Raw genomic sequence first — 26,995 nt, 5'->3', positions numbered from 1 at the left:
CGGTGTGTGATGTTCCCCTTCCCGAGTCCAAGTGATCTCATTGTTCAGTTCCCACCTATGAGTGAGAACATGTGGTGTTTGGTTTTCTGTTCTTGCGATAGTTTGCTGAGAATGATGAAAACCCATGTTAAATAGGCTCAAAAGCCTGTGAATTTAAATACTATACCATGATACCTCTCCTTGAGATTGGACAATGTCCTATGGGGGGCATTCACTGTCTTCTGCAGTGATGTGAAGTGTAGTATTCATCATCAACAACTATGCCCAATGATGTTCCACCTAGCTCCTGAGTTTCAAAATAACAATTTTGCAGATAGCTTGAGTGTTAGAAGACCCAGTGCAACTTGGCTTCATTAACATTTGAAACCAACCTTTTACAGTGACTAAACCGTTTTACCACAAGCATAAGTTGTAGAAGAAGGAAGGTTTGGAAAGTGGGATGTCACTAGGAGAACTTTAGCCATAATTAGTATTCTTTTTAAGGAATTTGCAAAGCCAGTCTCCCCAGTGAGATACCAAAAATTTTATGTGATGGAACAGGGAATTCTTTCGGTGACAACTGTGCTCACACAGAGGAAAAAAATCTCATGCCTCTTAAGCATGTTTCAAAAATATGGGTAATAAATCTAAGGTGAGAGTTTCCATTCTCTCCCTAAGTTCTCACTCTTCAGTAAAGTTGCAGAGCAGAATACAAACTAGCATTCTCAAGAGCATCAATGACAGCTTAACTTGTTTTTCTTCTATTTCTTTAAAACTTTATTTTTAATTGACAATGATGGGCTGGACGTGGTGGCTCATGCCTGTAATCCCAGCACTTTGGGAGGCCGAGGCAGGCGGATCACAAGGTCAGGAGTTTGAGACCAACCTAGCCAATACGGTGAAACCCCATCTCTACTAAAAATACAAAAATTAGCCAAGCATGGTGGCGGATGCCTGTAGTCCCAGCTACTCAGGAGACTGAGGGAGGAGAATCGCTTGAACCTGGGAGGCGGAGGTTGTAGTGAGCTGAGATTGGGCTACTGCACTCCAGCCTGGGAGACAGAGCGAGACTGTCCCAAAAGCAAACAAAACAAACAAACAAACAAACAAAAAAAATAAAGACAATTGTGGTTATTAACTGGCTTCTCAAGTTATTCTACCAATATTCATTATTCTAGGCGTTTAAAACATACAAATACTTCATTTACAATATTTTCTTTTGAAGGCCTTTTAAAAAATTTCGACAAGGCTAACTTTATTCAAGCAAAGAACAGAAGATAATTTTAAAGAACTCTACCTCCACCATCTTTCCTAACTTAAATCTTCATTGAGAAATTGTGCAAGATTAAGTTTACTTTTTTCCAGCACTGCTGTTTTGGCTTGTCTTGGTAGTTTCATCTTCATTTCTGATTCTGGTTCTAGAACTTCATGGTCACTTTCAGAGTCAGCCTCAGCAATCTGATGTCTCCTCTTCATCTTAGCTGAAGCTGTCCCTTTTCTCTGTCCCCTGTTAGTCTTTTCCTGACTAGATTTTGATGCCAAGGTTGCTTTTACATCCCTAAGAGTCATATGTACTTCCTTATTCTTTTCATCTTCATTTTGAAAAATAGTTGTAGTCAAGTTGGCATCCTGTGCTGCTTCAAGCCTAAAGAATTTGTCACCAAATTCTTTATTTCCTTTTTGCCAACTGAATCTTGATTTTCTCCAAAGCTTTCAGACGTGCCCCATCCTTTACTTGCTCCAGAATCCCATTCAATAGAACTGGAAGATCTTTTGCAAGATGGTTATTGAGTTCTAAAGAACTCAATGCTTTTATAGAGACCCGAATTTCTGGTGAGCATGGACTTGTTAAGATCTCACTGCAAATTTTTATAGCCAAACTGTCATGTACTGTTAAGGCCTGATAATCTTAGGAATTCTTGGCCTGAGGATTTAATCTGCTTGTTCTCGTCAAATCTATAAGTAACTCAACAACATTTCTGATATCAATTTCAGCTAAAGGAGAAGATGCAGGAGCACTGGCCAGTGTTTGCAGGCTTGAAAGAGAAACTTCTTCAAAGCATTCCTGATCAGTCCTGCTTGCAGAAGCAAACACGGGGGAGAACACACCTAGGCAATGTTGAAGTCGAACATCCTCTTCAGTCACAGGACTCTACCATTACAAAATTAAGATGGGAAAAAGTCCTGCTGCTGACCCAAAGCCCGGAGAACATTGGCTTGGCTAGTCCTTCTGTGGCTCCTGTCCTAAGTGTAGACAGAAAGGAGTTTCAGAACATTCTTCGCTGTAAGGCCTTTTCAACTTTTTATGACTCTTGCTCATCAATCACTGTTTATCTCTGCACCTTCATATTAAAAGGCTTTGATTTTTTAGGTTTAAGTGGTTCAACCCCAAACATTATCAGCTAGTCAAAGATTCCCTTTAAAGCACTTATTTTTGTTGTGACATCATCAATTTGCAAAACCTGCAATAATAACACAAAGTGTTACATACAAAATCCTGATTCTGTAGTCTGCAGCTCCTGAGCATAAAACAGTCAGATTTCTTACTGTAGGGTAAACATGTATTATCTTAGGAATAATAAAAAATTAAATGATCCCATTCATGGCTGCACTTATGCCTGCTGAAATGGACATCTGCTTCAACAGTTCACAGCATAAGACATTCTATAATGTTTCTGCGTTATTCTTCTCTATGTGGACTTCTTTAATTTCAAATTGCTCTGTCTCTTTCAAAAGGTTTCTTTTGATATCTTCTAATGCTTTTATTTCTCCTTTTAATTTTGACGCCGAGTTAAAATCCTGTAAGGTAATATAATTTTCCAAAGCTTCTTTGGCTTCAATATGCTTAACTTTTATTTCAGCCATCCTGAGTCCTTCCTTTCTTGCATCAACTGGGTCATCATAAACACCAACAGTAACAATGGGTGCCCCATCTCTGAGATAATTTCTGTTCTCTTATTATCATCTATAATAATATGCAGCAGTCCTTCAACAAGAAAAGGAACCATGGATATTGGGGTTGTCGGTAGAGTAAGAATCTCCTGTCAAATAGACAGCATTTTTTTTCTTCCTCCTTCTTCATTCATATCCAAAGACTTAATAATTAGAATCAATTGTCAATCAAAAAAAAAACTCATGACTTTTAGGTTCTTTTCAAAGAAATGGGTAATAAATCTGGGGTGAGTTCATTGTCTCCCAAAGTTCTCACTGTTCAGTAAAGTTGCATAGCAGAACACAAACGAGGATTCTCAAAAGCATTAATGAGATCTCAGCTTGCTTTTCTCTCCTTTCTTTAAAACTTTATTTTTAATCAACAATGGTGGTTATCAACTGGCTTTTCAAGATATTCTATCAATATCTATTATTCTAGGAATTCAAAGCATGCAAATACGTCATTTACAATATTTTCTTTTGAAGGCTGGCATTTGTTTTCAAAGAAACGACATATTGGGAAACAGGACTCCACAGGTATCACACACACACAAGTGATGCCAGCAAAAATGAAAGAAAGAAAGAAAACAGTATTTTCTTTGTTGGGTTGCCAGCATGGCCCTAGGATAAAGCAGACTTGCAAACAGAGGTATAGGCTAGTGATGCAGACACCCATTTCTTCCAGGTTTTGACAGTGCTTATCATTATTATTAATTTTTAAGTCAACTTTTAAAGTATAACCTACAGACGGAAAAGTGCACAAATTGTAGGTGTCCACCTCAACTGTATTTTTGCGAAGAGAATATATTTGTGTCACCATCACTCAGATCAAAAAATAGAATATTACAGTCATCCCAGAAATCCCTTTTGTATACCCTTTCCAGCTCCTGTCCTCCAATATAATCACTATTTGAATTTCTATGGATTAACTTTTGCCTCAGGCAAAAATGGATGAATGGATCATTTTTTGTTGCTACCTGAAGTGTAGGGAGGATCTAGGACAATTTCTGAGGCAACGTTGAAGTACCAGGTCCCATACTTGTTGGCAGTGACTCTCAAGGTGGGACCACAGACCAGCAGTATTTGCATGCAAATTATAGGTTCCCACCTCAGGCCTACTTAACTAGGAACTCTGGGGATGAGGTCCAGCAATCATCCTCCAGGAAAATCTGACTCTAGTCAAGTTTGAGAAGGGCTGTGCCATAGGTTCATTTAAAAAAAAGGACTGAGCTTGGTTGTTTGCCAGGCTTCCCAATGGCTGAGAGGGACATGGAATGGTGAACTGAGCTTCCCCCATCAGTTTTCAGAGGAAGAATACAAAAGACACAGAGCAGAGAGGCCTGTTGCTTTTATCATCAAAAGAACAGCAAGGTTCTCAACCAAAAGTATTCTTCAGATATCCTTTAATAGGCTTCTTTTTAAAAAATCATTCAGTTAAATATAAATGGTTGGACCCTATCCCAGTCATACTGAGTAAGGTTCCAGAGATTGAAGCCTGGGCATATGCTTTAAATGTTCCACAAATTTATATAGATTAAAGACCACCGCAGGCCTCTCTGAGGCCAAGCTGGAGCCCCCTAATGAGCTGCGCCTATTGGTAGTTGTCCCTGGAAGAGTAATACAACAGATGGTTCCTGGAGAGTATGTTAGCTATGGACTACTGACTAACAAATTCCCTTCATTTAAAATTTGGCTTAAAATTCCAGGCCAGCCACAGTGACTCATGCCTATGATCCCTGTGATCCCCGCACTTTGGGAGTCTGAAGTGGGAGGATTAGTTGAGCTCAGGAGTTTGACACCAGCCTGGGCAAGTAAGGAGGCCCTATCTCTACAAAAAATTTAAAAAGTAGTCAGGCATGGTGGTGCACACCTGTAGTCCCAGCTACATAGGAGGCTGAGGTGGGAGGATTGCTTGGGGCCAGGAGGTCAAGGCTGCAGTAAAAGTCATGATTGCACTACTGCACTCCAGCCTGGGTGACAGAGCAAGACCCTTACTGAAAAACAAAAACAAAACAAAACAAAATTCCAAACATCTGTTATCTCACAGTATCTGTAGGTCATGAATTTGGGAATGGCTTAGCTGAGTGGTTCTGGCTCAGGAATTTGCAGTTAGGATGCTGACAGGGGTTGCAGGCATCTGAAGGCTTGACTGGGGTTGAGGATCCACTTCTAAGATGGGTCCCTCTTATGGCCATTGGCAGGAGGCCTCAGTTTCTTGCCATATGAGCCTTTTCCAAAGGCTGCTTGAGTGTCCTCCTGACACGGCAGGTGTTTCCTCCAAAGAAAAAAAGGAACTGCTATGCCTTTTCTGACCTGGTCTTCAAAGGCACACACCATGTTTGTTGTTACTGTTTCTTTGATTTTTAAATTTCAATAGTTTTGGGGAACAGGTGGTTTTGGTTACATGGATAAGTTCTTTAGTGGTGATTTCTGAGATTTTGGTGCACCCATAACCTGAGCAGTGTACACTGTACCCAATGTGCAGTCTTTTATCCCTCACCACCCTCCCACCCCTTCTCCTGAGTCCCCAGAGTCCATTATATCATTCTTCTGCCTTTGCATTCTCATAGCTTAGTTCCCATTTATAAGTAAGAACATTTGATGTTTGGTTTTCCATTCCTGAGTTACTTCACTTAGAATAATGGTTTCCAACTTCATCCAAGTTGCTGCAAATGCCATTATTTTGTTCCTTTATATGACTGAGTAGTATTCTGTGGTGTATGTATATCACATATTTTAATCCACTCANATGTTTGTTGTTACTGTTTCTTTGATTTTTAAATTTCAATAGTTTTGGGGGAACAGGTGGTTTTTGGTTACATGGATAAGTTCTTTAGTGGTGATTTCTGAGATTTTGGTGCACCCATAACCTGAGCAGTGTACACTGTACCCAATGTGCAGTCTTTTATCCCTCACCACCCTCCCACCCCTTCTCCTGAGTCCCCAGAGTCCATTATATCATTCTTCTGCCTTTGCATTCTCATAGCTTAGTTCCCATTTATAAGTAAGAACATTTGATGTTTGGTTTTCCATTCCTGAGTTACTTCACTTAGAATAATGGTTTCCAACTTCATCCAAGTTGCTGCAAATGCCATTATTTTGTTCCTTTATATGACTGAGTAGTATTCTGTGGTGTATGTATATCACATATTTTAATCCACTCATTGGTTGATGGGCATTTCGGCTGGTTCCATATTTTTGCAATTGTGAATTGTGTTGCTATAAACATGCGTGTGCAAGTGTCTTTTTCATATAATGATTTCTTTTCCTCTGGGTAGATACCCAGTCATGGGATTGCTGGATCAAATGGTAGTTCTACTTGTAGTTCTTTAAGGAACCTCCATCCTGTTTTCCATAGTGGTTTTACTAGTTTACATTCCCACCAGCAGGCACACCATGAGTTTTGGTTTATTCTTATTGTTAGAAGTGCATCAGTAAGTCCAATACACATTCAACAAAAGGAGAATTAAGCTCCACTAGGATACAAGGAAGAGTACCAAAGCATTTGTAGACATATCTGTATCTTAAAACCACCATAGAGAAGCTTTCAGATGAAGTAAAGTCCTGCAAAGAGCCTGTTTGCAAATGTAGAGGTAGAGTTTTTGGAGCTGTGAACCAGTAGCCTATGAAGATCTTGCAGATCCAAGTAAAGAGGGAAATCATTCTTTTTAACTAAGCTTTGACTCTGGATTATAAGATGATACATATGGTAGACTTAAGATAGGGGTCAATGACAATAGGAGAGATGAGAAAGAGCCTCTCATTGACCACACATGAGGGCAGCATGAAACCACCAAATATGATGGTAGGCTAAGAATTGTTGGGCTGATCTGACAAAAGTTTGGCATGGAAAAGGTGTCAATTATTTGTGCAATGAGTAATTAAAATAATTCAGCAACTTACATTCCCCCTTTTTCCCTCACCCCCAACAAAACCCAAAGGGAGAGGAGAAAGGACTACAAACTTCCTCTTTTAATATCAATGAGTTCTACTATCTAAGGCAAACGATAGGTACTTGGTATCACTGAAGTCCTTCAAATCCCTGGGTGACAACTCAAGATTCTCAACAAGGTCATGGAGTGATTTTACACCTATATATCCCCACTACTTGGCATTACCTGAACTTCAAATAAACACATTTTGACCTAATTTGTTATTTGACTTCATTTTACCAAAATGTGATCCAGTGTAATGCACGTTCCAGAATAGAAAGTGGTAGGGAGTAAAGAAATTCCATTCCTGATTGGTTGTGCAATAGTTCTTTCAGCCGCCCATATTGTTACCAATGGAAAAGATGCATGCTGGAATAAACACTGGCTTTATGACTTTCAGACTGACTTTGTGACTTATTGGATTCAGAGTGGCTTTATGACTTATTGGCTGTGATGCATTAGACAAGTTACTTAAACTCCCTAGCCTCAATTTCTTTATCTGTAGAATGCCTCAATATATTTGTCTATTGAGATTATTGAAAAGATTAAATGAAATAACATGTATGAGATGTCACAGTGCCATGCCCATCTTGATCAATTTTCCTAGTTTACAATGAATAGTCTTTCCAAATTTGTGCACAATAAAATTGTATTGGTCCAATGAAGCATGGAGAGTCCTCCAGGGCAGGTGGGCTATAGTCCAACTGCTTTCCAGAGTACTGGGATTTGAAGAAAAATGCAAGCCCCGGGAAAAACCAAAAGGTTATACAAAGGCTCTTTCTACTATCCTGGAATGAAAACAAAATAACTTCAGGGAAAGATGCATGAGTGTTTTGCAAGATACTAAAAGATTTGGGGCAAACCTGATAACATGTCACCCTTTAACCCATCTACCTCTTTATTCTAAAAACAAAAGAGAGCTATATGAGGTTCCTGTTGAGGGGCACAAGTTAATGAGTGTTGTGGCCATAACTAGAGCTACAATTAGCTTTTGCTTTCTCATAGCCTGAACTAATCAGTGACTCTGGGGTGAAAAGAGATGAGAAATGGTTTCATTTTTTTCAGTAGGTTTTTGCTGATAACATACCTCAAAAGAACCATTTTGTAGGGTCAAATGTTTAGTATTATGTGTTTTCTTAAAAAGGTAGTTTCAACTTCAATAATTACATTATGAACATATGGAAGGAGGTAAAATGAGGAAATGCAGTAAGAAGAAGGTAGGGAGAAGGAGAGAAAAAGGAAAACAGAAAAAAATTCAAGAGTGAAAACTAAGTGGTGTGTGAAAATGTCACTGTGCCTGGGTGGTTGAAGTCATTAAAGTCAGAGAGCCAAAAATACCTAACAGAGTGGAGGGAAAAAAGTGCAGGACAGAACAGTGAGAATAATGTATCATTGATGTAAAAACAACTCATATGATGCTTGTAAATGTGGAAACTGTAACTATCCCTGGAGGGGTATAGAGATGAGTTCAATTAGGAGGGAAACTGAGTGACAGGAGGACAAAATTGGAAGGGAGATTTTAACTGTATAACTTTGTATCTTTTAAATTTTGTTCCATTGTGCATTTATCATGTATTCAATGCATTTAAACAGAAGAGGAGAAGGACTGGCCATAGAACAGATCTATTGGTTAAAACCATCTTGTCTCAAGCCCAAGCTGTCATTTGTAAACTATGCTTCTTATGGGTATCTGTTGTTTGTCTGCCATTTCCATATCCTGCTTTTCTGGTAACAGGCTTTATCCTCGTTCTCATTCTATGTGGTCTGGGGGATTTGATGGCTTGAGGGTTGTAGGTATGAAACAATTTGGACCAAAGAGATCCAGGCCCAGAATTTCTGCTGGATCCAGTGTAGTGCACATTCCATAATAGAGAGTGATAGAGTAAAGAAATTGCATTCCAGGAATAATTGTTAAGGAGACTTTTTTCCCCTCCTCATTGTAAATACTGGGGGGTTGGATGCAATCATAGATCTGTGATGACCATCTTGCCATCGAGAGGGAAGGGCCTGCTCTTCTATGTTCCTTTTTTTTTTCTTAAGCCAGTTCAAGTTGGGCTACTTTCAAAATACAACCAAAAGTCCTGACTCATACACTGACCTCAAATAGGTCTTTTCATTTCTCTGAGCCTTGAGTTTCTTCATCCCATATACAATTGAGATGGTGGTGGTAATGATCAAAGTGGTAATGATGATGATAATGAAGGTGATAACATTCACAGGGTTACTGGAGTATCAAATGAGGTAATAATTAGGAAAGTGCTTTGTGACCTGATGTTAGTAGTTGTCACTTATGTTTTTAGCATTTAAGACTTTCTGTTGACTCAGTAAATGGGGGAAAAAAACTATATTAGTGAACATAATGTTTTCATATTATCTATACCTATAGGTCTCTCTTAGAAATTCTATTAGTAAAGAGTCAAGGCATGCATATTGAAACAGAAAATCCCAGTAAATCTCTTGGGTTATAAAACGGAGTAAGAAACATGCAATGCTGTCACAGCCAATTAGCAAGTGTTCTAGAACACTGATGAGGTGTCTGGCATGTGTTGTGTGCTGTAGAGGCAACTGGAGTACATAGTCTGTGTCTCCAATTAACTCACCATGTGCAGTGCATTGAATAGTGTCCCTCCAAAATTCAGGTTCCTGGAGAACCTCAGGATGTGACTTTATTTGGAAATAGGATCCTTGCAGATGTAATTAAGGGAAGGATTCAGAGGAAATCCTTATCTCATTATCTCATCATTCCACCCAGTGTATTAGGGTGGGTCCTAAATCCAGTAAGAGTGCTATTATAAGAGACAGAAAAGACACAGAGAGACGTGCAGAAAAGAAGGCGATGTGAAGGTGGAGGCAGAGATTGGAGTGATGCAGCCACAAGACAGGGAATGCCCATGAGGGCAGGCAACTACTAGAAGTTAGGATAGAGGCATGAAATGGTTTACCCCTCAAAACTTCCAGAAAGAACCAACCCTGATGACACTATGGTTTCAGACTTCCGGTCTCCAAAGCTGAGAGAGGATAAATTTCTATTGTTTTAAGCTACTCAGTTTGTGGTACTTTGTTATGGCAATCCTTGAAAACTATTACACAAATACATCATGTAACTATCTTCCTGGACATAGCAGAACCAGGACTGCACTACTATTTAAAATATATGGACGCTTAAAAAAATTCATAAGATGAATTTAGATCATTTAGAGCTGTGAAATCACGTGTCCATTTTAGCTCACTTTGGAGTTAAAAAGTTGTCTTCTTGGCAAGAAATCTTACTCCCACCAACATTCAGTTTTATAGCCCAGAAAGAAAATGGGGAACCATTCTGAAGTAAGGAACATATATAAAGCATGCTGGCCCAGGGTAGGTCTTTACTCAGTAAAGGACAGTGTCCTCGACTTCCTTCTTGGGGTAAAGAAAATCTAGACAACTTCCTTGCTGGCTGATGAGCCCTGCATTTCTGGAACTAGGGAAGAAGAGGGAGGGAGGGAGTAAAGCAGCAATAATGTCAGGATGGCTGATTGGAGCTATTTTCAGCAGGCCAGTCTTTTATAACTCCTATTTTGTTCCCCAGTTGAACTGACCACTGCTTGATGAATTGTGTTTATCTGTCGTTCAGCGATAAAGTTCTCTTTTAATTCCCTGCTGAATAGAAATATTTAGGGCAATGCCACAGCTGTGTTTATTCTCACACTCCACCACAGTTATGTAAATACTGCCTATGGAACTATTTCTGATAACAGCCCATCCCAACCCCAAGGAATTATATGCTCACTCTCAATGTCTGCCAAGATGAGCCGTTTCAATCCAGCTTGGCACGGCATATGAATGATATCAGAGCTTCTCAGAGATCATTTGGCAAAACTCACAATAAAAGAGTAATTTTCTTCCCCTCTTGCTCTCTCAAAGGCTTCCATAGAGTCAAATGGTATTTCCCAGCATCCCCTACTTCCTCTGTTTAGAAACATGAGGCTAACACATAAAACGTGAAGCCTCCTACTACAAAATTAATAAATAAAACAACTTACAACCTGACAATGAAAGTTTCAAATGACCTTTCCCCTCCAAGTGACTCTGGAGAAAACACAGATGAAACTAGTCAGGAGGATGAAGTTTCGCTGGCTTGCAGCAAATTCGGGGAATCTAAGAGAATTCAAACCACATGGTCATTATGGTCGCTTTCAGTTCCTCAAATCTGTGATTCCTATGGTTGATGAAAAATACTTCTCGAAAGACAAGTAACAGTGGTTAACTCTAGATCATGACATTTTGGGGTATTTTTATTTCCACCTTTCTGCTTTTCTGTAGTTTCCAATTTTTTTCAATGTAATCAGGAAAAAATTAGAAAACTTTTTAAAAAATGAATATTTGTAGAACTTTTGCAATAATGTCATTGATGAAATGCTTCAGTAGAAAGAAGTATTCTTATGTGAAAACGACAACACCAAAGCAAAAATCAGATTATTTAAAAAATCCTAAAATGGGTTGTAACTACAAGATATAAAAGAAAGAGGTAAAAAGATTGGTAGTAATCACATTTGTAATGAGGATAAGTATTTGTTCCGTGAAGATGCAAACTCCACCACCATACTTGTTCACTTTTCTCATTTTATCCTCATACCGTCCTACGAGGTGAATGGTATTAATGTGTCTATTTCACAGATAAGAAGATGGTGTCTTAGCGGGGTAGCCCATCCTGCCTTTTCCCATTAGTAAGAGGTAAAACTGGAACTAGAACCAAAGTTCATTGGACTCCAACGCCCATGTCTTAATCATTATGCTCCATCTAGCAGGATGGTTATAAAATGTGGTGTTTGGAAAGCAGGGAACATATTTCATGTTGGTTGCTGTTCAATATCTTTTGAATATCCTTCCTGTGTATTTGGAAAATTTTCCAAATTATATGTTGAGCTTCCCAAAGATAGAAGCCAGAATCCAAGTTCCCAGCCTTCCTTGTTGCTCAAGGACAGAACCACTCACACTGAATGGCAATTCTGAAGGGGGCAACATCAGGAAGTAAATGTGCATAGACATGCATAGACTCCATCATCTGGAAGGCAGGAAGGAGGAGGCACCCCATTTTTAGGTAGAGCTTGGCCAATCTCAGATGTCATTGGTGTGAGCTGAAGCAGTGTGTGAGTTGTGAAACAGTTGTTATGAAGGTGACAAATGGGTATTTTCCCTAGAGCAGCATTCAAGATTGGTTGGTGTTGAGCTTCCATAGACTGTTTTTTTGAAATTTTGAGGAAATCCGTGAACACCATAATATCCTTAACCAGAGTTGATTCTATTGCCTGAAACTACAATCCTCAGCTAAGAATGTGGATTTAGGAAGCTGGTTGCCATGATGGGAACCAGGGAGATCATTTAAGGAATGTGTAAAGTATGAGCAGTTAATGAAAAAGAAACCAGAAAAGGTGTTCTGGTATTTTCACAAAATCCTATTTCAAAACAGGTCATGCATGATATAGTATTCTGCTAAGCTCTGAAGGAACTTGACAATATCTCTCATGTTGGCTAGATTTCAGTTTTTCAGTGACACATAAATTTACAAAATACGTGAAGAATTTCAGCACTTTGACCTTTCCTTGGGAAATGACATCATTATTAATTTTACAAGAAAAGTCAGCTAATGTCAAAACTAAAGAAAACATTTTGTTTTCTCACTATGCATATCATCTATACCTCCCAAAATATTCTGTGGTTTTACCTTGCTCAACTGATTTTAAAAAATAATAAGCCATCTAAATAGACAAGGTGCTATGCGGGGCAAATAAATGTGCGTTTGTCTTATAATCTTAGTACTTACGTTGATAAATAATCTATCCCACAGCCCAATCTAGATCACACCATTTAGAGTCTGAGGGCCTACTTTTGCTTCTTTTGAATTGGATTATTTTAGACTAGGGTTGCCAGATTTAGCAAATAAAAATGTTGGATGCCCAGTTAAACTTGAGTTTCAGATAAACATGGAATAATTTTTTAGTATTAGTATGTCTCGTGTAATATCTAGTGGTGGAGATGGCATAAAGTACATGAGTTAGAAAAAGGTATAGAAAATAAAACTGACAGGATGTTATGATAGATTAACTGTGAGGCGGCGGGGAAGCCAGAAGTGTCAAGGTGATGCCTAGGTTTCGGGCTTAGACAACTAAATTAATGACAGTGCTATTTACTAAGATAAAAAACTGGCCGGGCGCGGTGGCTCAAGCCTGTAATCCCAGCACTTTGGGAGGCCGAGACGGGCGGNAAAAAAAAAAAAAAAGATAAAAAACTGAAAATGATTCAGATTTGGAGAGAAGCACTGTGAGTTTGGTTAAATATCTCCATTTTCATTTGGATATGTTGTTATAACCTGAGACTTATAGTATATACATGTACAAGCTACTCTTCAAGAGTCTGTTTTTCCTATGGTTATTTTGTTTTAATGCCATCAATATCTTTCCAATAATTGAAGTTGGATGACCCAACATCCTTGATGCCTCTTGTCCTCTTCTCTAGGCCCCAGTATACAAGTTTTATCAGTATTATCTTGGCGGTATCTCCCTTTCAGAATAGCTAGCCAGACTGTAAGTTACCAAGTTTTCTCAGTGGAGTTGGGGCAGTGACTAACCTAGGATGGGATGTAAGTTTTATTTTCTAGGCCAACTTTTTTTTTTTTTTTTATACTTTATGTTCTAGGGTACATGTGCACAACGTGCAGGTTTGTTATATATGTATACATGTGCCATGTTGGTGTGCTGCACCCATTAACTCGTCATTTACATTAGGTATATCTCCTAACGCTATCCCTCCGTGTTCCCCCCACGACAGGCCCCGGTGTGTAATGTTCCCCTTCCTGTGTCCAAGTGTTCTCAATGTTCAATTCCCACCTATGAGTGAGAACACGCAGTGTTTGGTTTTCTGTTCTTGTGATAGTTTGCTGAGAATGATGGTTTCCAGCTGCATCCATGTCCCTACAAAGGACATGAACTCATCCTTTTTTACGGCTGTGTAGTATTCCATAGTGTATATGTGCCACATTTTCTTAATCCAGTCTGTCACTGATGGACATTTGGGTTGGTTCCAAGTCTCTGCTATTGTGAAGAGTGTCTAGGCCAACTTTGATTAAATGGTAGCGGTTGCCTGAAATGATGTCTTGAAAGGAATCTGAAGCCTCATTCCAGGCTCATCTAGGATAAGTGTCATAATCATTTATGGATGTTTGCTGTGGGCATGGAAATGGAAATTGGCAGCACCCATGCTGCCTACTTAACATTGCTAGAAAGCATTTTGACTTATACCTCTCCAAAAATAGGCCACTTTATCTCCTCATTGCCCCACCCTTGGATCAAGTCCTGGATTTTTTTCATCTAATAATCTCTCAAGTACAATCTCTCATTATGTCAGAGTTTCATGTAAAATAATAAGATTTATCTGTCTGACCCATTTGCAAAATTGTGACAAAAATGCCTTTTCATTCATCAACTTATCAATTACTTTTTAGTGCCTAGTAATTGCCAGACATGCCAGGAGGCATGTGAAGAGAACTCAACACAGATACTGTTTCGGTAATCACTAAGATCATACTCAAGCAATCTTGAACAAGCACATGCTTTCTTAAATTTTCAAATAACTCAAGAAATTCCTAATGTGAGAGAATCATTTGTACCTATTTTAGGTGTAGAGAATCATCACTCAATTCTCAATAAATTATTAAAACAATTATTTACTATGTGAATTTAGCAGCGCTTATACATAATAACAGTACTTCACCATTACCAAAATATCACTCATCCATTCAGTTGTATTTTCTACTAAATCCTTCCTTAGTGAGAGTACAGGAGGAGAAAAGGGGAGAGGATATAGATAAAGGCATTGTGTCTCAGGTTTCTATGTAAATAAAGATGTGTTACCTGTAGAAGGCAGTAAATTAAGTTATTAGTATCTAAGAACCTTTTAACAGGAACTATCAGTAGCTGCCACCCAGCAGAGAAGAGGGCCATGAGAGAATGATGAAGAGGAGACAGAAGCTGGATGGGACAGGAAGGATTTAAAGAGAATCTATCACATAAAGGGACTAGAGAATAGCCAGGGAACTTAGGTTCAGGAAGTAGGAAACATCATAGGCAATTTAGTTAGTACAGGAGAACTAGATACAGACATAACTCAGAGATATCATGGGTTCAGTTCCAGACCACCACAATAAAGCAATATGACAATACAGTGAATATCACAATAAAATGAATCTCAGGATTTTTTTTGGTTTCCCGGTGCACGTAGAGTTATGTTTATATCATACTGTAGTCTACTAAGTGTGCAATGGCAATATGTCTAAGAAAACAAGGTACACACCTTAACATACAAGTACTTTAATGCTAAAAATTGCTAATGATCATCTGGGCCTTGAGCAAGTTGTAATCTTTTTGCTGGTGGAGGGTCTTGCCTCAATGCTGATGGCTGCTGACTGATCAGGGTGGTGGTTTTTGAAGGCTGGCATGGCCGTGTCATTTTCTTAAAATAAGACAATGAAGTTTGCCACATCGATGGACTCTTCTTTTCACAAAATATTTCTTTGCAGCGTGTGATAGTATTTGATAGCATTTTATCCTCTGCAGAACTTTTTATCAAAATTTTAGTCAGTCCTCTCAAATCTTGCTGCTGCTTTATCAACAAAATTTATGTAATATTCTTTTTATTTGAGACAAAGTCTCACTCTGTCTCCCAGGCTGGATTACAGTAGCCTGATCTTGGCTCACTGCAACCTCTGCCCCCTGGGTTTAAGCGATTCTCCTGCCTCAGCCTCCTGAGTAGCTGGGACTACAGGTGCATGCCACCATGCCTGGTTAATTTTTGTATTTTTAGTAGAAATGGGGTTTCACCATGTTAGGTAGGCTGGTCTCGAACTCAAGCAATCCGCCTGCCTCAGCCTCCCAAAGTGCTGGCATTACAGGTATAATCCCAGTTTATGTAATATTCTAAATCCTTTCTTGTCATGTCACCAATTTTTACAACATTTTCACCAGGAATAGATTCCATCTCAAGAAGCCACTTTTTTTTTTTTTCCTCATCCATAAGAAACAACTCCTCCATTTGTTCAAGTTTTATCATGGGATTGCAGCAATTCAGTCACATCTTCAGGTTCCACTTCTAATTTTAGTTCTCTTGCTATTTCTACCACATCTGCAGTTACTTCTTTCACTTAAGTCTTCAGAGTTATCCATGAGGATTGGAATCAACTTTCAAACACCCATTAACGTTGATATTTTGACCTCCTCCCATAAATCACAAATGTTCTTAATGATATTTAGGATGGTAAATCCTTTCCAGAAGGTTGTTGATTTACTTTGCTCAGATCCATCACAGGAATTACTATCTATGGCAGCTATAGCCTTATGAAGTGTATTTAAGAAATACATCTGCCTGTATCTAGTTCTCCTGTGCTAGAAATACATTTCATAAGGCTATATGATTCATGCCTTCACTCATGATCATGTCTTAAATAAGACATAAGAGTTAAAATTACTCCTTGATCTATGGGCTACAGAACAGATTCTGTGTTGGCAGACATGAAAACAACAGTAATCTCCGTGTATATCTCCATCATAGCTCTTGGGTGACCAGTTACAGTGTCAATAAGCAGTAATATTTTAAAAGGGATCTCTTTTTTGCTGAGTAGGAGGTCTCAACAATGGTCTTAAAATAGTCAGTAAACCATGCTATAAACAGATGTGCAGTTATCCAGGCTTTGTTTTCCACCTAGGGAACACAGGCAGAGAAGGTTTTGCATAATACCTAGTGGCCCTAGGAGATTTAGAATGGCAAATAACCATTAGCTTCAACTTAAAGCTACAAACTACATTAGCCCCTAACAAGAGAGTCAACCTGTCCTCTGAAGATTTGAAGACAATGACTTCTCTTTTCTAGCTATGAAAGTCCTAGATGGTATCTTCTTCCAATCCCAGGCTGTTTCATCTACATTGAAAATCGATTGTTTAGTGAAGTCACCTTCATCAATGACCTTAGCTAGATCTTCTGGATAATTTGCTGCAGCTTCTACATCAGCACTTGTTTCACCCTGCACTATGTTACAGAGACATCTTCTTAAGCCTTATGAACTAACTTCTACTAGCTTCACACTTTTCTTCTGCAGCATCTTCATCTCTCTTAGTCTTCAAAGAATTGAAGATAGTTAGGGCCTTGCTCTAGATTAGGCTTTAGCTTAAGGAAATGTTGTGGCTGGTTTGATCTTTTATCCAGGACACTAAAACTTTTTCCATATCAGCAAAAAAAGCTGTTTTGCTTTCTTATTATTTGCGTTCACTGGAGTAGCACTTTTGGTTTCCTTCAAAAACTTTCCCTTTGCATTCACAGCTTGGCTAAGTGTTTGGGACAAGAAGCCTAACTTTCAGCCTATTTCAGCTTTTGACATGCCTTCCTCACTAAACTGAATCATTTCTAGTTTTTGAATATAAGTGAGAGACGTGTGACTCTTCCTTTTACTTGAACACTTAGAAGCCTTCAAAGAGGTATTCACTGGCCTAATTTCAAGATTGTTATGTCTCAGGGAACAGGAAGACCTGAGGATAGGGAGAGAGATGGGAGCAAGGGAAGAACAGCCAATCGATGGAACAGACAGGATACATATAACATTTATGCATTAAGTTATCTGACTTATATGGGTGTAGTTTGTGGTACCCTAAAACCATTACAACAGTAACATCAAAGTTACCGATCACAGATCACCATAACAGATACAAAATAATAAGCATGTATGAATTACTGTGAGAATTACAAAAATGTGACACAGATACAAACTGTGCACAATGTATTGGAAAAATGGTGCCTAGAGACTTGCTCAAGGCAGGGCTGTCACAAACCTTCAATTTGTTAAAACCAACAAACCAACAAACAAAAACAAACAAAAAAAACCAGAGTATGTGCAAAGCACAATAAAGCAAAGTGCAACAAAATGAAGCATGCACGTACAGAGAAAAAGCAGAAACCAAAGTTATCCTAGTTAAATGCATGAATGAATGAATGATCAAAGACAATTAATAAACTAACAGGAATTTCGAGACCATTTAAACCAATCACTCATTTCACAAGTGAAAAGCCTAACTTCTGGAGAAGAGAAATTATTTACCCAAGGTCACACTTGCAGGTACTATTATTGAGCCTAGAGTCCAGATTTCTTTTTTTTTATTTTTAATTTTTATTTTACTTGAAGTTCTGGGATACATGTGCTGAATATACCGATTTGTTACATAGGTATAACATGTGCCATGGTGGTTTGCTGCACCCATCAACCAGTCATCTAGGTTTTAAGCCCCACATGCATTGGGTATGTGTCCTAATGTTCCCCCTCCCCTTTCCCCTCAACCCCCCATAGGTCCTGGTTTGTGTCCATGTGTTCATTGCTCAACTCCCACTTATGTGTGAGAACATGCAGTGTTTGGTTTTCTGTTCCTGTGTTAGTTTGCTGAGGATGGATGGCTTCCAGCTTCATCCATGTCCCTGCAAAGGACATGAACTCATTCTTTTTTACGGCTGCAAGTCCAGACTGCTTAACAACTAAGTTTATCTATGTTCAGAGAATGGGGAAGGAGTAGAAAACTCATGGTGTGCTGGAGGCAATTTTAACTTTTTAAATCATTTTCCAGAGAGCTGGTCCTAAATTTGTGACTAGTAGCTCTTTCTGTATTTTAAACACTCACTGTACTTCGTAGATATTTCACTGTCAAGGTCTTTATGGAGATGACGGCTTCATAATTATTTTCTCTGTGGAAGTCTTTGCTCAAAGACACTTTCACCTCTTTTGTAGACAGCAATAATCATTTTCATTACCTGACTGATTTAAACAAGCACAAACAAATAAATCAGCTACCCACAAAATTGCTATTTAAAAACATCTATATCTAAACTATCTAGACAAGTTTTAAATTGTCATGCAATTCTGCAAAGAAGGACAAAAATCAGAATAATGCAAATGCTCAATTCAAGTTTTAAAAGGTCACACTACATGAAATTCAATCTTTCTTATCTTACAGTAAATGCCAAGGTGCCAGACAAGTTGGGAAGAAAGTCAGTCTCTCTGTGAAGCAGCAAAGCTATGAGGTTAGATTTGTTTTGTTTTGATTTCATTAGTTCCTGTTTTTTAAGATAATGTGTATTAAAATAGTAGAACAGAAAAATTGTTACAGATGAAAGAAATTAACTGAAAACTTTCTACTTCTTGACCTCAAGGTGCATGGGGTGGGTTGAGAGGGGCAGGCCATGGACAGCGAGAGGAGAATGCTGTGTGTGTGCTGCCAGGGAGACCTTCTGAACTCCTAGGTGGTCAGATGTCTGCCTCTGCCTCACAGCATTCCAAACATTTGTTCCCTGCAGATGTGTGAGGCAAGTGATTCAACTTTACATCCAGCAGTGTACCCTTGGACAATTTGCATGAGGGGTGATTATCAATTATCATGAAAGCACGGACTGAAAGTAGGACTTAAATGTACCTTCTACAAAAACGTAAACTGAAAGAGGTCAGATTTTTGGGTGCAGCAAGTACAAACAACCTTAATCACGTTTGAATCATTCATTCAAAAATATTCCTTGAATGTTTTTTTCTGCTAGGCAGCCTGCTAGGTACTAGGAGTTACTGAGGCTAGAAAACATAGCCATGGGCCGGGCGCGGTGGCTCAAGCCTGTAATCCCAGCACTTTGGGAGGCCGAGACGGGCGGATCACGAGGTCAGGAGATCGAGACCATCCTGGCTAATACGGTGAAACCCCGTCTCTACTAAAAAATACAAAAAACTAGCCGGGCGAGGTGGCGGGCGCCTGTAGTCCCAGGTACTCGGGCGGCTGAGGCAGGCTCCCGTAAACCCGGGAGGCGGAGCTTGCAGTGAGCTGAGATCCGGCCACTGCACTCCAGCCTGGGCGACAGCGAGACTCCGTCTCAAAAAAAAAAAGAAAAGAAAAGAAAAAGAAAACATAGCCATGGCCTTCAAAGAGCTCACTGTCCACAGAGGCTGAAGTGTATGTATATGTGTGTGTGTGTGTATGTGTGTGTGTGTGTGTGTGGCGGCAGGGGTGGCAGGGGCTTGGAGGGGAGCAGATAGAGAACCCAATGACTGCCATCTAGGAGAGGCCACATATCACAGAGGTTAGAATGTCGTTAACAGAGCCAGTTTGGCTTGGTCCATGTACTGGCTATGAGCTAAGTGGCCCTGAACAAAGAAATTACCTCTCTGCATCTGAGTTTCCTCATCTACAGATAGAAATGGACTGAGTTACATGTACAATGACTAGAACAGTGATGACCCTAAAGCTTACTTCTGAAGGAAGAGGAAAAGTTAACTAAGCCAAAAAGGAAGAGTAGAGGCCAAGGGGAGAGCATCCCAAGGACAGCAGCAGCCTGAGGAAGAGACATCAGTATGAGAGTACATTGCACATGATGGAATGTGCAAGAAGTTCTTTTTTTTTTTTTTTTTTTTTTTTTGAGACCGAGTCTCGCTCTGTCACCCAGGCTGGAGTGCAATGGTGCGATCTCGGCTTACTGCAACCTCTGCCTCCTGGTTCAAGCAATTCTCCTGCCTCAGCCTCCTGAGTAGCTGGGATTACAGGCATGTGCCACCATGCCCAGCTATTTTTTGTAGTTTTAGTAGGGATGGGGTTTCACCATGTTGACAGCTGGTCTCAAACTCCTTACCTCAGGTGATCCACCTGCCTTGGCCTCCCAAAGTGCTGAGATTACAGGCATGAGTCACCGCACCTGGCCACAAGTAGTTCTTGAGTGGCTTAGAAGTGTTGGGGAAAGGTGGGCAAGAAAGCAAAGGGACAAACAGGAGGCAGCGTGAGGACCCATTGACAGAATTATTCAAGCATAATGACCTGATCAAGCTTGTATTTTAGTGATGTCGTGCCGGCGAGTCCACATTGGAAAAGACAGAGACTGGGGGCAAGGAGACCAGCCAGAATGTCTCTGCAGTTATAATGGAGGCACAGTGAGTGCAAAAGAGAGAATGCTTGAGATACTAAAGATCTGATTACAGCAGAGTAGGAGGGCATTCTATTATGACAGTTTTATTTCTGAATTAATGCTTGTATATTTAGGAAATTGTGTCCTCCAAATACTGAACTCAAAAATTACCCATCCATGGTTACCGAGTCTGCCAGGCATAGGAAGACAGGGGATACAAAGATAAATTAGATGTAACCTAAGTCATTTATAGCCTAGTGCGGTGGATGGTACCAAAATAATTATAATACATGGCAGAACAGGTGTGCCATTCAGGAAGCACAGAGTATCCAAGGAAGGAAAGCCATGATATGTGTAAGGATCAGGAAATACTTCAGGAAGATGAAAGCATTTGACATGGGGCTTAAGGAATAAGAGGATTTTGACAGGTGGAGAATGAAGAGAGAGTATTCCAGTCTGTGGGAAGATGATGACCAAGGACAGAAATGTATGAAAGCTGAGGATGTTCAGGAATAGCAAATAGTCCAGTTTATCTGCAAGACTATTTCTATAACTGCATTTATTTTTTAATAGCTTTATTGAGGTATAATTGATATGCAATAAATTGGATGTACTTTAAGTGCACAATAATTTTAGACATACATACCCCCCCATGACAGTCCTTCCCCCATTTCTCTCATTATAGATTAGTTTGTATTTCCTAGAATTTTAATAAATAAAATCATATAGTATGTCTTCCTTTTGTCTGGCTTATTTCACACAGCATAATTGTTTTAAGATCCATCCATGTTGTAGCATGTATCAATAGTTCATTTGTTTCATGGCTAAGTAATCCATTACATGGATACAGCACTGTTTGTTTGTTCATCCTTCAAAGGGAAAGTGGGTTGTTTCTAGTTTTTGGTTATAGTAATAGCAGCAAATAATGCTTCTATGAACATTTGTGTTTTTGTATAGACACATACTTTCATTTATCTTGGGTTGATAGCTAGGAGGGAAATTGCTGGTTCATATGGTAGGTGTGCCTTTAACATTTTAAGGAATAGCCAAACTGTATCAGAGTGACTGTACCATTTTTCATTTTCAAACGGAAGTATATGAAGGTCTGAGTTCTTCCCATCCTCACCAGTACCTAATATAGTCATCCTTTTTAATTTTAGCTAGATTCATATGAATGTAGCAGTATCTCACTGTGTGGTTTTAATTTGCATGTGTGCATTGACTAATGAAGTAGATCACCTTTTCCTGTGCTCATTTTCTATGCATCTATCTTCTATGACCAAGTGTCTGTTTACATTTTTGTCCTTTAAAAATTGCATTGATTGCCTTTTTATTATAAGTTTAGAGATTTTTTAAATATATAGGCTCTTGGCTGGGCATGGTGGCTTATGCCTGTAATCCCAGTGCTTTGGGAGGTCGAGGTGGGTGGATCATTTGAGGTCAGGAGTTCAAGACCAGCCTGGCCAACATAGTGAAACCCCGTCTCTACTAAAAATACAAAAATTAGCCAGGCATGGTGGCACGCGCCTATAATTCCAGCTACTTGGGAGGCTGAGGCAGGAGAATTGCTTGAACCTGGGAGGCGGAGGTTGCAATAAGCTGAGATTGTGCCACTGCTCTCCAGCCTGGGCAACAGAGCAAGACTTCATCTCTAAATAAATAAATAAAATATATACGATCTGGATACAGGTCATTTATCAATACATACTTTGCAAATATGTTCTCCCAATCTTTGGCTTGTGGTTTTATTCTCTCAATAATAGGTTTTAATTCTAATGAAATCCAATTTATCAATTTTCCTTTAGTTATCGTGTTTTAGTATCTTATCTAGAACATTTTCCAAACTCAAATTCAAAAATGTTTTGTTTTCTGCTAGAAGTTTTCTAGTTTTATGTTTCACTTTGAGGTTGATGATACATTCGAAGGAATTTTTGTATACAGTATAATATAAAGATTGAAGTACTTTTTTGCATTTGGATATTTAATTTTTATAGCACTCTTTGTTTAAAATACTATTTTTCTTGAATTGCCTTTGTACTTCTATTGAAATTCAATTACCCATATATATGTGAGTCTATTTCTGGACTCCCTATTAGGTTTCATCAATCAATTCATCTGTCTTGATGTCAATACCCCACTGTTTTGATTGCTGTAACATTATAAAAAGACTAGAATGAAGTGCTGTTTGTCCTCTAGTTTTGTCTTTTTTAAAGCTGTTTGGTTATTCTGAGTCCTTTGCATTTCCATATGAATTTTAGAATCAGTTTTCCAATTTCTATTAAAAAATCCGCAGAGATTTTGATTAGTATGGCATTGGATCTACAAATCAATGAGGGAAGTGTTATCATCGTAACATTATAGAGTTATTCTTTTCTGCAGATACAATATTTCTATTTGATGTAATTTTCTTTCTGCCTGAAGCCTTCCTGTAGTATTTCTTGTAGTGCAGGTATGCAGGCGATGCATTCTTTGAGCATTTGTATGTCTGAGTAAGTCTTTATTTCACCTTAATTTTGAAGGATATTTTGCTGGGTATAGAATGATACTTGGCAGTTATTTTTATTTCAGGACTTGAAAGATGTTGCTTAAATGCCTTCTCATTTGCATTTCTTCTAGTGAGAAATCAGCTGCCACCTCTTTGTTCCTCTCATTATAAATTAGTTTGCATGTGTAATGTGTCTTTTTTTCTTTGGTGACTTTTTAAAATTTTCTTTTTATCACTGGTGTTGAGCATTGTGATTACAATGTCTTTGGTGTCATTAGTTTCATATTTCTTGCATGTATGGTTTATTGAGCTTCTGTGGACCTGGGGGTTTACAGTATTTTATCAAATTTGAGTAATTTTCAGCCATTATTTCTTCAAATGATCTTTGATTCCTTCTCCCCTTTGTGGACTCCAACTATACGTGTATTAGGCTGCTTGAATTTGTAGCATAGCTCACTGATTCTCTGTTCATTTTTTAAAAATTATCTTCTCTATGTTTCATTAGGAATAGTTTCTATTACTATGTATTTGTTGCTATGAATGCCATTCAGTGTGTTTTTCATCCACACATTGCTTCATATTCAGAAGTGTGATATTAATTTTTTAAAATTTCACGTTTTTACTTAACTTTTTGATCGTAAGGAATACTATTATATTAATTATTTAAGGTCCATGTTGGATAATTCTAACATCCATGTGAGTTCTGGGTCAGTTTCAATTGATCAGTTTTTCTCTACATCACGGGTCAGATTTGCTCCTTCTTGGCATGCTTGGTAATTCTCTCTCTCTCTCTCTCTCTCTCTCTCTCTCTCTCTCTCTCTCTCTCAAGAGACAGGGTCTTGCTCTGTTACCTGGGCTTTGCTGCAGTGGCACCATCATAGTTCACTGCAGCCTCAAGCCTCTGGGGTCAAGCAGTTCTCCTACTTCAGCCTTCTAAGTAGCTAGTACTACAGCTGGCTCTAGCGAGCCACCGCACTACAGCTCACACAGGTGAAAGCTGGCCCCTGGCTGCCCCTCCCCTGCCCAGTAATGTACATGCCTCAGTGGTTTGGTGGTCATGGAAATGGAGAGAAGTGTTTGGAAATCCATACGTGAGGAATAATAGAGAGGACTCAAACAGTTCATTTAGGACACAAGGAGATACAGGAGAAAACATTTCCCAGAGTCCTAGACTAATACACAAGTTAAAATGTGCACCACACCTGGTTAATTATTTTATTTTATTGTAGAGATGGGGCTCTCACTTTGTTGCCCAGGCTGGTCTTTGGCCTTCAGCAATCCTCTGCCCTTGGCCTCCCAAAGTGCTGGGATTACAGGAGTGAACAACTGCGTGTAGCCCTGGTAATTTTTTCATAGGTGCCAAATATTGTGAATTTTACATTATTGAAGGTTGGATATTTTTATATTCCTAAAAATATTCATCAGTGTTTGTTTTTTTTCTGGGACACAGTTATTTGGAAACCATTTGGTCTTTTCAGGTGTTGCTATTAAGGTTTGTTAGGCAGGACTGGAGTGGTGTTCCATCTGGGGCTAATTCTTTCCATAGAGGTGAGGCCCTTATGTGTGCTCTACCCAATGTCCCATGAATCATGACATTTTCCAGTTCCACTGGAAAATGCAGGACAGGCATTATTTCTGGCCTTGTGTGAGCGCTGAGCACTGTTTCTTCTCATCCTGTGGTGTAGTTTTTGCCTCGGCTCTGTGTCGTTTCCTCATACACATACACTGATCGGTTCTCAGCTAGACACTACAAGACCCTTTTCAAAATCTCCAGAATTCTCTGTGCAGTTCTCTCCTCACTGATATCTGCCTTGTGAATAGTGGCTGTTTTGGTCTTCCAGACTCTCAGCTCTGTCTTCCCAACCCAGGGAGTCTGTCAGGCTCCCCTGCAGTTCCCTCTCCCTGGGTCATGGCTTGAGAGATCAAGACAGGGGCACTTCTCAGAGGGGCATCTAATTTGTTTCCCATCTCTCAGGAGTCACTGCCTGATGTCCAAGGTATTGAGCATTGTCGTATCACACATTTTACCTGCTTTTTTGTTTGTTTCAGGAAGAAGAGTAAATATAGTTCCCTTTACTCCATCTTGGTCACAGTGGAAGTCTTCTACCATGCTTTTTCAGGTAAGTCTTTAAGATATTGTCTTTTCAGTGTGACAGTCTTTATTATGAAGGCATTATGGCATTTCCTTTGATGTTCTAAGTGACAGATAATTAGATTGTATTTGCTTCAGGTCAGATGAAAGGTATTTATTGGGCAGCTTCTATGTACCAGTCACTGTGTCTATAAACAGGAATCAGTCCCTAAGGGTCTCTATATTCCTGGCATCAGTTTACAAATACAGATAATTGGAAGGGACCAATTATAGGGTTTGTATATTATCCATGCTTTTAGTACTCTCTCCTTTCTTCTGGCGCCTGCCAACATCACCACTAATTTGGCATCATGAACAGCTGGAGAAAATAAGAAATTCAAACTAAATGATTTTACTAATTCTAAGCAGCCTTAGTAAAAAGACTTAGGGGCAGAAGTTAAAACTCTGGGAAGAAATACTTTAGGCCGATGAGCTGTTACTTTCTCTGTTTCATGCTATTACTCTACTCCCATAACCATAATAGAAAGTTGGCTCGACTTCAGATAGGAGAAAATGAAGCTTCAAATGGCTCCACCCTAGAAGCTGAGGGGATAAATCAGGCTGGGACAAGGGCATGAGACTGATGACATCATGGGGTTGGACTGCATACAACCATCAGCCATCTCCATGGTGGCTCTGGCTTCGAGATGAGCAATTCATAAAATGTTTGAGGCAATTTATTGACCTTTCATGAGTTGGAGCAGTTGACATTTTGCCTGGATCTGAGCCAGAGTGGGTGCTATTCTAAATGACAAATCAGTTTTCCCATCTGCACTAAAGGAACTTTTCCTGATCCTTTGTTAAAGCTTTATTTCCAAGGCACTGAATACATTTAATTGATTTCACTACCACCATCCCCTCCTTACTAAATTCCTCACACATGTGGATTCACCGGGAAATTGAATTTCATCTCCAGAAAACAACAAAAAAGGACATTCAACTAAAGGATGAGAGATTAGTTTGGTGAAAGCTCAGTGATCTATTCAAAATGAAAATGCCTGTTAAACTGTAATGGAATGAATCATATTAAAATGCAGAGTCTGATTCCACAGGCCTGAAGTGGGGTCTAAAACTCAGCATTACTTATAGATCCCCAGGTGATGTGATGCTACTAGTGTCCCTGTAGCACACTTGGAGTAGCAAGAAGCTAGAAAACATCAAGACATCATTCATTGTCTCATTTTGATGCTAAGTCACTGTTGTAGCCTGGAAAAGCTTCTCAATTTGACTTTAGTATAAAATTTTCTCTAAGGTTCCTTCCAACTCATAAAAATGTATCATGTCCTAGAAAGTATAGGTCTAGCTTTCTTGTTACCCATAAATTCCTCTAGTCTATTGTCAGACGTTTGTTGAGCACCTATTATGTGGTGCTTTATGACACAAACAAAATGCGGGATTGTGCTTCGGCATAGATAACAAGAAGGAGTCATAGTTTGGTGGAGGAAATAGGCTTTCTTTCCCATAAGCCATACAATGTGGTTAGGGTAGCTTTAGAAGGGGTTTGAAGACAGTGTAATATGATGGTTCCATGACATATGGGCTTTGAAGTCAGAAAGGGCTAGCTCAATCCCAATTCTGTCACTAATACCTTGG

The 26,995-nt window shown here is 39.2% G+C and overlaps 1 protein-coding gene and 1 pseudogene across 1 annotated transcript in view; both read right to left on the bottom strand.

Moving 5' to 3' along the window:
* The window catches only part of SNTB1 (syntrophin beta 1), a 184,154-nt gene that overhangs the window by 120,154 nt on the left and 37,005 nt on the right, over nt 1-26,995 (bottom strand). The window lies entirely within an intron of this gene.
* LOC108512331 (condensin complex subunit 3 pseudogene) lies at nt 1,291-3,089 on the bottom strand (annotated as a pseudogene).

Source organism: Rhinopithecus bieti, unplaced genomic scaffold (genome assembly GCF_001698545.2).
Source record: "Rhinopithecus bieti isolate Rb0 unplaced genomic scaffold, ASM169854v2 scaffold_28066, whole genome shotgun sequence".
Taxonomy (NCBI): domain Eukaryota; kingdom Metazoa; phylum Chordata; class Mammalia; order Primates; family Cercopithecidae; genus Rhinopithecus; species Rhinopithecus bieti.
This window is presented reverse-complemented; position numbering and strand designations above follow the sequence as displayed.